The sequence below is a fragment of the Panulirus ornatus genome, chromosome 55, assembly GCF_036320965.1.
Source record: "Panulirus ornatus isolate Po-2019 chromosome 55, ASM3632096v1, whole genome shotgun sequence".
NCBI lineage: Eukaryota > Metazoa > Arthropoda > Malacostraca > Decapoda > Palinuridae > Panulirus > Panulirus ornatus.
In genome coordinates this window covers 20,752,357-20,767,444 of record NC_092278.1, presented here as the reverse complement: position 1 = coordinate 20,767,444, position 15,088 = coordinate 20,752,357, and the positions used below count along the sequence as shown (strand labels likewise).

At 42.8% G+C, this 15,088-nt stretch overlaps 1 long non-coding RNA gene across 1 annotated transcript in view; it reads right to left on the bottom strand.

Moving 5' to 3' along the window:
* Positions 1-15,088, bottom strand: part of LOC139765516 (uncharacterized) — a 78,510-nt gene that overhangs the window by 17,075 nt on the left and 46,347 nt on the right. The window lies entirely within an intron of this gene.

Genomic DNA, 15,088 nt, shown 5'->3' with positions numbered 1-15,088 from the left:
CACGACAGTGCGGCCCTTGAGCACGACGGTACTGCCCCTTTAGCATAACGGTACTGCCCTTGAGCACGACGGTGCGGCCCTTGAGTCTGACGGCCTAGCCTCTGAAGTGACCCTTGAGCATGAAAGAGGTCGAGGCTCCGGGCCCATCATACTCAAAGGGCAGTAACGCCTCGCTCAAGGGTCGGCCCTTGGCACTCAAGGGGTTTAACGCCATCTCTGTTCTTTCTCTTGATTTCATTGCAGATTGCAAGGCTACCTGGCCTCCTTCCAGCTTTGAGAGCCGAGTCTATACGACTTTAACAACGCGTTCTCATTCCAGGGGGCCCACTGTCCGTGGCAGGGTGTGTCCTTAAGAGATCTTGATGGGTTTAGGTTTTTGAATTCTAGTCTTAATATATATATATATATATATATATATATATATATATATATATATATATATATATATATATATATATATATATATATATTATCCCTGGGGATTGGGGAGAAAGAATACTTCCCACGTATTCCCAGCGTGTCGTAGAAGGCGACTAAAAGGGGAGGGAGCGGGGGGGCTGGAAATCCTCCCCTCCCGTTTTCTTTTTTTTTTTATCATTTTTTAAAAGAAGGAACAGAGAAGGGGGCCAGGTGAAGATATTCCCTCATAGGCCCAGTCCTCTGTTCTCAACGCTCGCTAACGCGGGAAATGGCGAATAGTATGAAAAAAAGAATATATATATATATATATATATATATATATATATATATATATATATATATATATATACGGATAACTCCATCTTAAAAAAGCTTTTCAAACTAGAGTCATCCTAAACTGAAGACAGACAGCTTACGTGATCTTTCCCGACTACGTCTGGCATCTGTTGCGTCTCTTTGATCAGTCTGTAGCGAGAGTCTGTGTTGATCTTCCCCGTCTGTCTGTGTCTGTGTACCTAGCCCAACAGCAACAGAATTATAAGAATTTGAGGCGCGTCTCCGGCCGAAGCGAGTGAGTGACCCGGTCGTCAGCAAGATAACTTCCTCGGTGGAAAAAGGGAATTTTTAAATCGATACCTGAGGGTCATAATGCGTCTACCCCACTGCGTGGATAATACACGAGATGGCCCGAGGGGAGAAAAAAAAAAAAAGAAATATGGAAAAGTATCTGTGGAACTCTGGAACGCAAAGAGCATTCCAGGACTTATTTTTTTTCCCCCCAGAACCCGTGACATTACTTGACACCTCTCTCTCTCTCTCTCTCTCTCTCTCTCTCTCTCTCTCTCTCTCTCTCTGTAATTACCTATTTTCACTGTACGATACAGGAGTTTTACCCTCGTGGGGCTCCTCATCTTTTCAACGTCTCTCGTGTGTGTGTGTGTGTGTGTGTGTGTGTGTGTGTGAGTATAACCACGAGTATAACTTTGAAACAAAAGAGTTCCTTCAGTCAGAGAAAAAATATAGTCCCCCCAGAAACATCTGACCCCATACTGGGTCGGCAGCTTGAAACAAGAGAGCGAGAGGTCAAAGACCTGTCTATCGAGTTAGGTAAGGTCAAGCTAACTGAACCCATGCCCCATATTTACGAATCTGGTTCATGCATGTCTAGTTAAATATACACATTGTGTGTGTGTATATATATGTATGGGCCATGTATCCTTCTCTCTATGTATATCTATGTATGTTCGCCTTGTTCCTTTATCAGAGTGAATTCCTTCATATACATACTTCATGTGGCCTCTGTGTGTGTGTTGTCTGTCTGCTTTGGTTATGCATATTCAATATTCATTCTAGTCAGACAGTGTGGGGAGGCACGTACCCTGATATAGTGTTTCACTGTGTTTCATATGTATTATGATATCTTTCCAAAATGCTTCACTCTCGTATGAAACATGAGTCGTGTGGTTCGAAAACCTGATTTTCTTTTTTCAGTTTTTCGAAACATTTGATACTAGATGGTTTTATTTCTATTAAACAGAGTGGTATTTTGACCCTTCAAAAATATTCTACACACATACACACACACACACACACACACACACACACACACACACACACAGAGCAGCCTAATCCAGGTGTCCACTTATCGACCAAACACTAGGAGAGGAGGATGAACGGCGGGGACTGGCTGTGGGCCGACTGCCACGCCCAAGATTCGAACCCACGCAGACCCGACCCCACAATGGCCTGTACTGTATTGTGTCTCCTAACACTACACTCTGTGTGTGTGTGTGTGTGTGTGTGTGTGTGTGTGTGTGTGTGTGTGTTTAGAATATAAATACATGTATGCATCTGCTTACATATATTACACCTCAGAAAGTGGCGTTATTATACATCAACTCATTGTATAATAAGAACAAAATATTTGTTATTCACACTATGCAAATGAGCACTTCACAAAGACACCCAGCAGTACCTTTGGTCCAAACGTTTCTCATTATGCAAATTGTCATCTCGTATTCCTCTGCTGTGTACATTACGAAGTGACTCCATATCTCTAAAGATAAATAATTCCCCAACTCTTATTGTTATCGGATCATCGTGAATTCCCCGCCATGACCCAACGGAGGGAACCACATCCAACTGAATGTTGGGAGAGGAATGTTGTGGTTCGTCTCCGGGTTCCTGTGAGGAATGGCTGAGAGGTCTTTCCCCCAGAATATGGGGGGAGGGTTCGAGGATTGCTTTAAACACAACGTAGCTTCTTTTTTGGAAGATAGATCTTATCTTAAAGGTTCCTGTCCTTATCTTACTGGACATGAGGACGTCTTATCTTACAGGGTATGAGGGCATATGTCTTATCGGATGACGGGGACTTTAGAAACAGTGAGTAAACTGACCATCCTTATGGCATCATCTCTACCCTAGATAGGGGCACAAGATGCCCCGTAGACCTCCTGCCCTTGCTACCACCTAACCCCCAGAGAGACAAGTGACCCGTCGTCAACAATCAATGACCTGGAGGTGGGTGGGTGGCTGTTCGTCCCCCCCAAAGGTCAAGTCGTTTGCGTCAGGGGTCCTTGTGTTTTGGACCCGTTCGAGGACCCTGGGAACAGGTGACTGCTGTCTTGGTTGTTCCCTTGTGTACACGTCCCCTCGGACTCTGTGTGTGTGTGTGTGTGTGTGTTCACGGCAACACATCCTCGGGAAAATCCCTCAATTAGTAGAGATCTTTGAAGCTGCTTCGACTGCTTCACGAATCCTGGAGTTAAGGTTTTAACAAAGAGGGATTTACATTCATCCCATATACCCAGTGGTGACGTCCCTGGGGTGACGTCCCCAGTGGTGACGTCCCCAGTGGTGACGTCCCCTTGGGTGACGTCCCCAGTGGTGAAGTCCCCTGGGGTGACGACTCCATGGCTTGTTGCCTGATCGAAACCAGACAAGAGAGGAATAATACATAGTTGGGTTATACGACTGGGTCACTCGTCCGTGCGAGTTCAAAGGTGAACTGAACGACAAAATTCATGACCAAAAAAACAAGAAAAAATGTGGAGAAATGAAAGACAAACTCAACACGAAACACTTCCCAATTGAACGACGACATGAACTGCTTCGAAACGAATGACACACTGAACACGAAGCATCTCGTCAGTGTTGGTAGGAAGGCACCACACTCGATTTTCATTAAAGATTCGTATGAGACTATGAGTAGCAAAGCGAGGCGGAGGTTATGCATATGTTAAGCGGGCGAAGTTCAACATACCAGACGTAATACAATACACGATTCACATGTGATAACAGGAACTGCTCACATCCACGTTTTGAGAATTCCCATCTCCATGATGCTCTTCTGAGAATTCCCATCTCCATGATGTGCCCTTCTGAGAATTCCCATCTTCATGATGCTCTTCTGAGAATTCCCATCTCCATGATGTGCCCTTCTGAGAATTCCCATGTTCATGATGCCCTTCCTCGATCAATCCATCCACAACCCTCTGACCTCTTTGAGCTTGACCCTCAATAGTTCATCTTCTACGTGAAGTCACAGCCAGAAATGACCCAGTTGTCGTCCCGGTACATTTGACGTCGTCCACGACTTGTGTGGGTGGTCGTTGCCACACAAGGGGTAAACAATATTCAAGGCCTTGTTGTTACCACTGAAGGGTAAACAATATTCAAGGCCTTGTTGTTACCACTGAAGGGTAAACAATATTCAAGGCCTTGTAGTTACCACTGAAGGGTAAACAATCTTCATGGAATCTTGAAGACTTTCAACAGACATATATAGATGACTGATGGGGGGTGTTAACGAGAGGCCTTAACCAAACCAAGGTTGCATGACGACACTGCCAACAGGGCTTGCCAACAGTGATGTCCAGCCGGTGGGCCATCATCAACGGCTGACAACAGCAACGTACAACGTATTGTACAGAGACAGACGGGCTACCAACAGCTGCCAACAATAATATAGATGGAGAGACACAGACGTGCCAACACACCGTAGAGGGAGAGGTAGGCTGCCAACACACTAGACAGCACCTCCTCCCTCTCTCTCTTTCTTTCCATCTCCAGAATTTTATGTTCGCCAAGGAGCATCAAAAGAGAGGCGCTGGGAGAGCTAGGAGAGGCGCTGGGAGAGCTGGGAGAGGCGCTGGGAGAGTAAGACTCGGTCTGTGCCTCTCACCAGGCGGAGGGGAAGGGTTGGAGAGGCAGAGGGTGAACCTGAGACATACTGGTGGAACAAGGAACAGCACTAAATCCTCCTCCTCCACACCACCCGTACCCCATCATGGTGAGTGCTGTTAGTGATATAAGGGAAGGACGCAGAAGGCCTGGTCTGGCCTGGCCGGGTCGGGCCGCACGGCGATGATGAAAGCCAACGACCGATTCAGCCAACGACCTGTTTTTACAGCGCTCTGATGCCAGACGACCCAGCGCCATGTATTCCCCCGGACGACCAAAATGCAATTCACAAAGAGGGGGCAAGTCGTGTGTCTTTCTCATATATATATATATATATATATATATATATATATATATATATATATATATATATATATATATATATATATATATATACATATATATATATATATTCTTACGAGTCCACGGGGAAAATGAAACACGATAAGTTCCCAAGTGCACTTTCGTGTAATAATCACATCATATATATATATATATATATATATATATATATATATATATATATATATATATATATATATATATATAGTTCTTTCCAAATGAATAGCTTTGATTTATCCAAACGTGTCCATCAGACTATAACAGAAGCATCCGCTTCATTTGCATACCGATTCTGTGATAGTTATCTGAGAGAGAGAGAGAGAGAGAGAGAGAGAGAGAGAGAGAGAGAGAGAGAGAGAGAGAGAGAGAGAGAGAGAGATGCATGGCCGGTCACGTGGGACTGAGCGTCCTATTCCTCCCGTCAAAATTCAGTTCCCAACATCCCTTAGGGTGACTTTTACATGAATTATCCGCCGGATTTTCCGCCTTGTAAATAATGGACGCCGTTTTTTGGTTTGTTGTTGCGTTTTTTTTTTGTTTCCTGTAAGTTGGCGGGGCTTTATTATGGCGAAGACAGGGTTGCCAATGCAACAGGACGTGTGTGTGTGGTGTGGTGATGTTTTGTTGGCGATATTTAGTTTATAGATGTTTTATATATATATATATACATATATATATATATATATATATATATATATATATATATATATATATATATATATATATATATATATATATATATATTCCTATGAGTCCATGTGGGATATGGAACACGATAAGTTCCCAAGTGCACTTTCGTGTAATAATCACATCATCAGGCGAGACACAAATGGCGTCCTAGCTTCGTCTCTTCGATATATACCAACTGACTGTTATATTTCTCTTGTGTCTCCCCTGATGATGTGATTATTACACGAAAGTGCACCTGGGAACTTATCGTGTTTCATTTTCCCCGTGGACTCATAGGAATATCTTGATCACGCGCAAAATTGTGATCCTGTTATAGATATTTTGTTGCAGAACCACAGAAGACGACCACAGTCACCAAACGACCCACATAGGACGACCACAGACGTCCAGAGAGACTGGAAAAAACACACAAAAAAAAAAACACCCCGACCTCCACAGCCGGCAGGACAACGACAGGAGACGACCACAGAGAGTGTGACGACGACGACGACCACCAGATGTATTAGAGAGAGAGAGAGAGAGAGAGAGAGAGAGAGAGAGAGAGAGAGAGAGAGAGTACCACCACCAGGCTCACTGTAAAAACTACCCTCCTTCCCTCCCTCCTTCCTTCCCTCCCCCTGGATTGTAACCCTCCGGCTATCCAATTTGGTGTTTTTTTTTTTCCCTCCTCCTCCTCCTCCTCCTCCTTTATTATACCTTCAGAGGAGGAAAATTAAGATTCTTCTGGTAAAAAAATTTAAGTATTTTTTCTCCGTAAAATCCAGCTTGGCTCTCGCGAGGCTCCGGAAGTTAAAGATTCCTAACTTAGGCTCTTACTTAAGATTATTAAACTGAGAACTCTCTCTCTCTCTCTCTCTCTCTCTCTCTCTCTCTCTCTATATATATATATATATATATATATATATATATATAATGACGTGATTATTACACGAAAGTGCACTTGGGAACTTGTCGTGTTTCATTTTCCCCGTGGACTCATACAATATATTTATATATATATATATATATATATATATATATATATATATATATATATATATATATATATATCACATTACTATACATGACCTTCAGGTCAAGCCCTTATGACCCCTGGCCCACCAGCGGGTCATGCCCTTGACCTCAAAGACGACCGGAATCCACACTTCAATTAGCATGTTTCTACGAGGCTGAGTTACGTCAGTGATTACAAGACCATGGGGACCAAAGCGGCTCATTGATCAAGCAAGTTAATGACTTGTTACGTTCATCAAAGTCCGAGGTAATTGCCTGGTCTGGTTGGCTGTTGAAGGGTCTATATCAACTGCCTGAGGGGTCGTTAAGGCCGTCATTAACGAGGGTAATAAGTATTTAGTGGAGAAATCTTTTTCACACCTTCTACAGGTCTTCATATATTTTTTTTTTTCTTGCTTTGTCGCTGTCTCCCGCGTTTGCGAGGTAGCGCAAGGAAACAGACGAAAGAAATGGCCCAACCCACCCCCATACACATGTATATACATACGTCCACACACGCAAATAAACATACCTACACAGCTTTCCATGGTTTACCCCAGACGCTTCACATGCCCTGATTCAATCCACTGACAGCACGTCAACCCCGGTATACCACATCGATCCAATTCACTCTATTCCTTGCCCTCCTTTCACCCTCCTGCATGTTCAGGCCCCGATCACACAAAATCTTTCGCTCCATCTTTCCACCTCCAATTTGGTCTCCCACTTCTCCTCGTTCCCTCCACCTCCGACACATATATCCTCTTGGTCAATCTTTCCTCACTCATTCTCTCTATGTGCCCAAACCATTTCAAAACACCCTCTTGTGCTCTCTCAACCACGCTCATTTTATTTCCACACATCTCTCTTACCCTTACGTTACTTACTCGATCAAACCACCTCACACTACACATTGTCCTCAAACATCTCATTTCCAGCACGTCCATCCTCCTGCGCACAACTCTATCCATAGCCCACGCCTCGCAACCATACAACATTGTTGGAACCACTATTCCTTCAAACATACCCATTTTTGCTTTCCGAGATAATGTTCTCGACTTCCACACATTCTTCAAGGCTCCCAGAATTTTCGCCCCCTCCCCCACCCTATGATCCACTTCCGCTTCCATGGTTCCATCCGCTGCCAGATCCACTCCCAGATATCTAAAACACTTTACTTCCTCAAGTTTTTCTCCATTCAAACTTACCTCCCAATTGACTTGACCCTCAACCCTACTGTACCTAATAACCTTGCTCTTATTCACATTTACTCTTAACTTTCTTCTTTCACACACTTTACCAAACTCAGTCACCAGGCCATATATATATATATATATATATATATATATATATATATATATATATATATATATATATATATATATATATATGGCCCTGGATGTGTATATCCATTGTGTGGAAGGCTTTAAACACATAAGTAATCAGTGTGAAATAGAAACTAAGTGATACACAGTTAAAGAAATGTACTTTAATTACAAGTATGAGAAAAATATATTGGACGTGTGACTGTAGTGGTTGATGTATGTGTAGTGGGGGAATGTAATGTGTGTGTGTGTGTGTGTGTGTGTGTGTGTGTGTGTGTGTGTGTGTGTGTGTGTGTAGTGGTTGATGAGGAGAGGGGCAGGCGAAAATGAGGGGGAAGTGAGGATGGGTCATCTATAACTAATGACTTAATTAAGCCCAGGAAATGAAGGGAGGGTCTTCCCTCACCCACACCTCGCTTATCACCTCCTAATTACCCTCGCCTCCAACACGCAAATTATAATATCTTTCATTCACACGAAAGCTATATATATATATATATATATATATATATATATATATATATATATATATATATATATATATATAATATATATAATATATATATATATATATATATATATATATATATATATATATATATATATATATATATATATATATATATATATTATCCCTGGGGATAGGGGAGAAAGAATACTTCCCACGTATTCCCTGCGTGTCGTAGAAGGCAACTAAAAGGGGAGGGAGCGGGGGGGGCTGGAAATCATCCCCCTCTTTTTTTTTTTTAATTTTCCAAAAGAAGGAACAGAGGGGGTCAGTTAAGGATATTCCCTCAGAGGCCCAGTCCTCTGTTCTTAACGCTACCTCGCTAACACGGGAAATGGCGAATAGTTTGAAAGAAAGATATATATATATATATATATATATATATATATATATATTCTTTTTTTCATCGACATGTCGGTGGACGTGGCTGACTTCCTGGGAGCCGGTGCGAAGATGGCCACGTCTGGCGACGCAGAGTCGAAATATAATCACAGATCCTTACTGTAGATCGGCCATACGGTCCTCGTGGTTTCTGGCAGCGTCCACGATAGATCATGACAGATCCCGATAGATCATGATAGATCATGATAGATCACGATAGATCATGACAGATCACGATAGATCATGACAGATCACGATAGATCATGATAGATCAAGTATGATACGGAAGGTGCCTCTGGTCATTTGCATATGAATATGTAAAGCCAGGGATAATAATTTCACTTATATTGATGACACATTGGACTGTGGAAATGATACGAGATGTGTGTGTGTGTGTGTGTGGAGGGGTTACGAACCCAGGGGGGGTTGGGTTGGGTCCGTGTATTTAACTCTCATGGCGGCAAAATATCTATCTAGTCGTTACTCTGTGGACGTCTTCTGGTGTTGTCCTAAATACTAGACGGTCTTTCTTTTTAATATATATATATATATATATATATATATATATATATATATATATATATATATATATATATATATATATATATATATATATATTCCTATGAGTCCACGGGGAAAATGAAACACGAAAAGTTCCCAAGTGCACTTTCGTGTAATAATCACATCATCAGGGGAGACACAAGAGAGAAATATAACAGTCAGTTGATATACATCGAAGAGACGAAGCTAGGACGCCATTTGGTAAACATGTGATTGTCCAAATCATATATATATATATATATATATATATATATATATATATATATATATATATATATATATATATATATATATATATATAATGACTATAAATCTCTCTACATTATCAAAACACTGAAGGGCCTACGCTTCCATTTGTCATACAAATTTCCCGAATTTATATTGTAGATTACAATATATGATTAATTCATGGCGATGATTTTGGTCGGAATTATATTTTAGTCTCACACGTTTTATCAAATACCTAAAGCATACCTTAGTCAGTATAGTGTGTGTACACCTGATGATATGTGTTGGCATACTGGCACCAACATTCAAAATGCTCCTATCAATTTAAAAGCAAAAGAAAATATAAAATGTAAAATGAAAAAAAAATTCAAGTATTCAAGAATTCAAATTGATTTTTTTTTATTCCTGGGCTGTTCTAAAGACAGACATGTTATTACAGAATTCTTTAGCTTATACGAAATATTCTAACAACCTATAAAAAAATACGTATCAAAGAAGTTACAAAAATTTTATTTAAATACGAACGCCATCTCATACATCAGTTGCAATATCGTAAATTTCTGGTTCCATTAACAAAAATTCATATTAACTCTAAACGTGTATATGAAATGAAATAGATATCATGTAAGTTATAAAAAAATTTCCTATAAAAGTTAAAGAAAAAATAACGAAGGGAATTATACAGATATGACGAAAATATAAATACTGAGAAGTGGCTATCTATCAACTGGTCATGGCGGGAAAACGGATGGGCGAGTCCATTGTTCTGCATGGTGGGGGAGAACGCCCCCTCCGGCCAGGCCGCAAGACAGGAACATTAGTCAGGCGGAGTTATGGTAGCATGCATCAGAGAAGCCTGGAGTGAAGTGATATTAACAACTGCAGTGGGGGAGAGAGAGAGAGAGAGAGAGAGAGAGAGAGAGAGAGAGAGAGAGAGAGAGAGAGAGAGAGAGAGAGCACCTTCGAGAAGATTCTGCCAAGAGGTAGAGGGTCGGGTGTGTAGGCTCACCGCCGTAAAGAAATTGATACAGACACACAAAGGTGGGGAGGTTATGGTCATCTGGGTAGCGCTATCGGAAGGTTGGGGAGCTTATGGTCGTAATACATCGGCCTCTGCTGGCTGGCGAGTTCACTCCCCACCCTCTCTCCTCCCCATTACGTCACTAAAAAAAAATTCTCACAGCAATCTGTCCAATCCTCTCTCTCTCTCTCTCTCTCTCTCTCTCTCTCTCTCTCTCTCTCTCTCTCTCTCTCTCTCTCTCTCTCTCATACATGAACCCTCCTTCGTGCACATACAAACTCTCATGTCTACTCATACACACACACACACATTTTTTCTCCCGTGTCCAGAGCCCATGTCTGTTCCACGTGTCTTGTTTGCTGAGCCTTGATTATATAGCACTGTCTACACCCGTGTGTGTGTGTGTGTGTGTGTGTGTGTGTGTGTGTGTGATTACCTACTTGTACTGGACGAAGAGAGAGTTTCACACTCATGTTGCCTGATGGTGTGATTATTACACGAAAGTGCACTTGGTAACTTATCATGTTTCATTTTCCCCGTGGACTCATAGGAATAAATAAATAAATAAATAAATAAATAAATAAATATATATATATATATATATATATATATATATATATATATATATATATATATATATATATATATATATATATATATATATGTCCCAGCCTAAGCCACGTATCTATTCGTCAGCGAAACCCCAACGAGAGGACGAACAGCTGGGACTGGCTGTGGGCCGACTGCCACACCCAAGGATCGAACCCACGTACACTCAAGCCCGGGCGGGCCCGTGCTGATTCATAGTCAGTACCGCTAACCATGAAAAAAAAAAAAAACATTCATCAACATCATTAACATAGAAAACGAAATTGGTCACATCTTGGGATACGAAATAGGCAGAAGAAAATTGGCTGCGGGTCGTCCCCATTAGCTATGACTAATTTCCCACACCTTCACTCATGACACATTGGTCCGCACTTTTGAGAGGTTTTCTTTACTTATACTTACAACCCAAAAGGCCCAGAAATATTTAATGTGGGTTATAGAATTCCGATAAATAACACACAAGGCCAGTGTGGCCGTATTTTCAAAGGGAATTTGGCACTGTTTACCCTCCACAAAATACCACAGAATACCAGATATTTAACAAAATATTCTGTTCATTTTTTTTTTTACACGTATCATCATTTCTTTGCACTGATCGTATGATAATTAAGAATCGAGATAATAATATCAATTATTTCTTACTGTAATTATTACAATCCATGCATTGAAACATATAATACAATAAATAATGTATCTACTGTATTCACACAGTATATATATATATATATATATATATATATATATATATATATATATATATATATATATATATATATATACTGTAGTCCCCAACTATATGATTAACAGGGCGATGAGATATAGGGTGATATAGAGGCAAAAGGCCATTATAAGGTTATACAGGGAAAATATCTGTATATAGGTTAAATATATGATCAAATGCGGACAATATATACTGTACATCTATATCAAAGTTCATCTCTCTCTCTCTCTCTCTCTCTCTCTCTCTCTCTCTCTCTCTCTCTCTCTCTCTCTCTCTCTCTCTCTCAGGCTTGAAAGGTTTATCGCTTTATTAAGAGAGAGAGAGAGAGAGAGAGAGAGAGAGAGAGAGAGAGAGAGAGAGAGAGAGAGAGAGAGAATATGAATGTGTGTTAGGTAGCGCTCTCTCTCGCTACTATTGAGCAAAATCAGCTCTTTTTCCAAAAGCCAGAGAGTGCTAGATTTAGCAACCACGTTATGCTATGTTGAGCTGGGGAAAACCCCCTTTATACCAGACCTGTAATTAAACATTACTTAATTAGAGTGGGGTGGTCAGGTCATCAAAGGTCAGAATAAGCTACGCAAAAGGGGTCGTGCAGTCGTACTTAAAGGGGGTCGTGCTAGCGGAGGGTCAGCGGGGTTCGAACCATCCCACTGGCCAAAGCTGAAAAAAACAGAGACCAAAAAAAATTACTATGTACAGTGAACCAAAAAAGCCTCGCCAAATTATTCGAATTTTTCGCCCTAAAGTTTGCCTTGTTAGACCGCGGACAAAGAAAAATACTTTGAACTACTTTTTTCCCCCCCTTACTTTGAAACATTTCCAAAAAAGAAGGAAAAGTAATTCTCTTGTGTTGAAATATACGTCAATATCGTAGCTAGTTATATACAATGTTTCTGAAGTGTTCTCTTCCTGTATTACAACCGGTGTTCTATCCTTGTAACCTGGCGGCCATGAGCCCCCCTTTTGCTCTCCACAGCGGCACCGAAGTGGTTTAGAAATCACAGAGATTCTCATTAGGTCACCCCTTACTCTTCTCTCTTCCGTGGTGTGTGTGTGTGTGTTTCTCTCGTGTGCTTTTCTGATTTATTTACGTAACTTATACAACCACCCCTACAAAATTTCTCTAGGGGGGGGGGAGATCACGGACCTTAAGAGAGAGAGAGAGAGAGAGAGAGAGAGAGAGAGAGAGAGAGAGAGAGAGAGAGAGAGAGAGAGAGAGAGAGAGAGAATGGCCAAGTCGCTTCCCTTGCGCCAGGTTCCCACGTTGTATCGGGGGGGGGGGGGGGGGGTGTTGGGGAGGAAGAGATTGCCTCTAAGTGTTTCCTTTCTCCCCAGTAAAAGGTTTGACCTTCCTTCCCCATCCCCACCCTCTCCCCTCTCCCCAAGACTGACACAACATCATCACCCCCTCCCTTCCTCCCCCGTCCCCTCACTTCCCCTCACGTCTCCCGTCACTTCCTGCTGTTTCACTGTAAACCCCATATTGCCTTTCCGTCCCTCTCCTGTCGCAGGTAACCCCCCTCCCCACCCCCCTTACCTTCCTTCTGTCTCGTTCGTTCCCTTCTCTTCAACTGTCTCTTTTCTGTCCCTCCTTCTTCCGTCTCTCTCTCTCTCTCTCTCTCTCTCTCTCTCTCTCTCTACCGTCATAGGTACACCCCACCCCCCCCCCTTAACCCCTTACCCTCTCCCGTCTACAACCGCGTCTAACCATCTCTCCGTCTGTCTCAAGCTGGCTCGGCAACCTACTCACAGAATGACCTCCTTCAACACACACACACACACACACACACACACACATTACAAGGGCGTCTCTCGATAACACCTTAAGACACACGCCCCTTCTCCCCTTCTCCTAGAACGCAATAATTGGCTCTCCGGGGAGAATAAAAACGCGCTCATCACAGGGCGCGTTCAAGGCCAGGCCAGGGGGAGCAGGAGCCCCGCAGGTAGACAGGAGGCTCCGAAGAGGGGAGGGCGGGGTGAGGAGGCGTTCAATTGGCACCGTCCAGATGGGTTAGAGCGCTGGAGGTCTCTCTCTCTCTCTCTCTCTCTCTCTCTCTCTCTCTCTCTCTCTCTCTCTCTCTCTCTCTCTCTCTCTACCCCTAGCCGAGGCGACGTCTGCTATACACACTTATATTTCTTTATCTTTACCCTTATCTCCCACCCCCTTCTCCCCCGTCCTCTTCTCCCCAAGGTCAGAAAGCATTTCCATCAGGCTTTACTTCCTCTCCCCACACCCCTTAGATCTCCCCACACCCCCCCTTTCGATCTCCCCCCCCCCACGACCCCCAGCTTAACGTTCGCACATACTTAGATCTCTAATGGCCTGCTTTCTCCCCTCCCCCACCACCACAACACCCATCATCTCCCCAGCTAAAGAGCTAACGTGAAGCTTTTGCTACTCCCCACACCCACCCCACCTCGAGAGAGAGAGAGAGAGAGAGAGAGAGAGAGAGAGAGAGAGAGAGAGAGAGATGAAAAATAGGGACATGCGTACACAAGCAAATCGCCGAAGACCTGAAGCACAATCTGGGGTCTGTGGGCACCCTCCCCAGGGAGGTCTGTGGGCACCCTCCCCAGGGAGGTCTGTGGGCACCTTCCCCAGGGAGGTCTGTGGGCACCCTCCCCAGGGAGGTCTGTGGGCACCCTCCCCAGGGAGGTCTGTGGGCACCCTCCCCAGGGAGGTCTGTGGGCACCCTCCCCAGGGAGGTCTGTGAGCACCCTCCCCAGGGGAGGTCTGTGGGCACCCTCCCCAGGGAGGTCTGTGGGCACCCTCCCCAGGGAGGTCTGTGGGCACCCTCCCCAGGGAGGTGTCTTGGGTTCTCTACCTTGGTCTGTGGACATCTGCCCAGAAAACTCTTTATCGAAATCCTGATAAAAAAAAAGAAAATCCTACATTTACATATACATTTGAACTTATTTTCACCCTTTATATTTCACTAAGTTCAGTACATCATAAACACCTCATATTTTCCTTCTGTATTCAACAAAAGAATTATGTACAGTCGATAAGATCCAGGAAACTTCTTCAGACACTACAACACTATCCTTACGTACACTGACATTCAAAACCAATAAATTTATATATATATATATATATATAT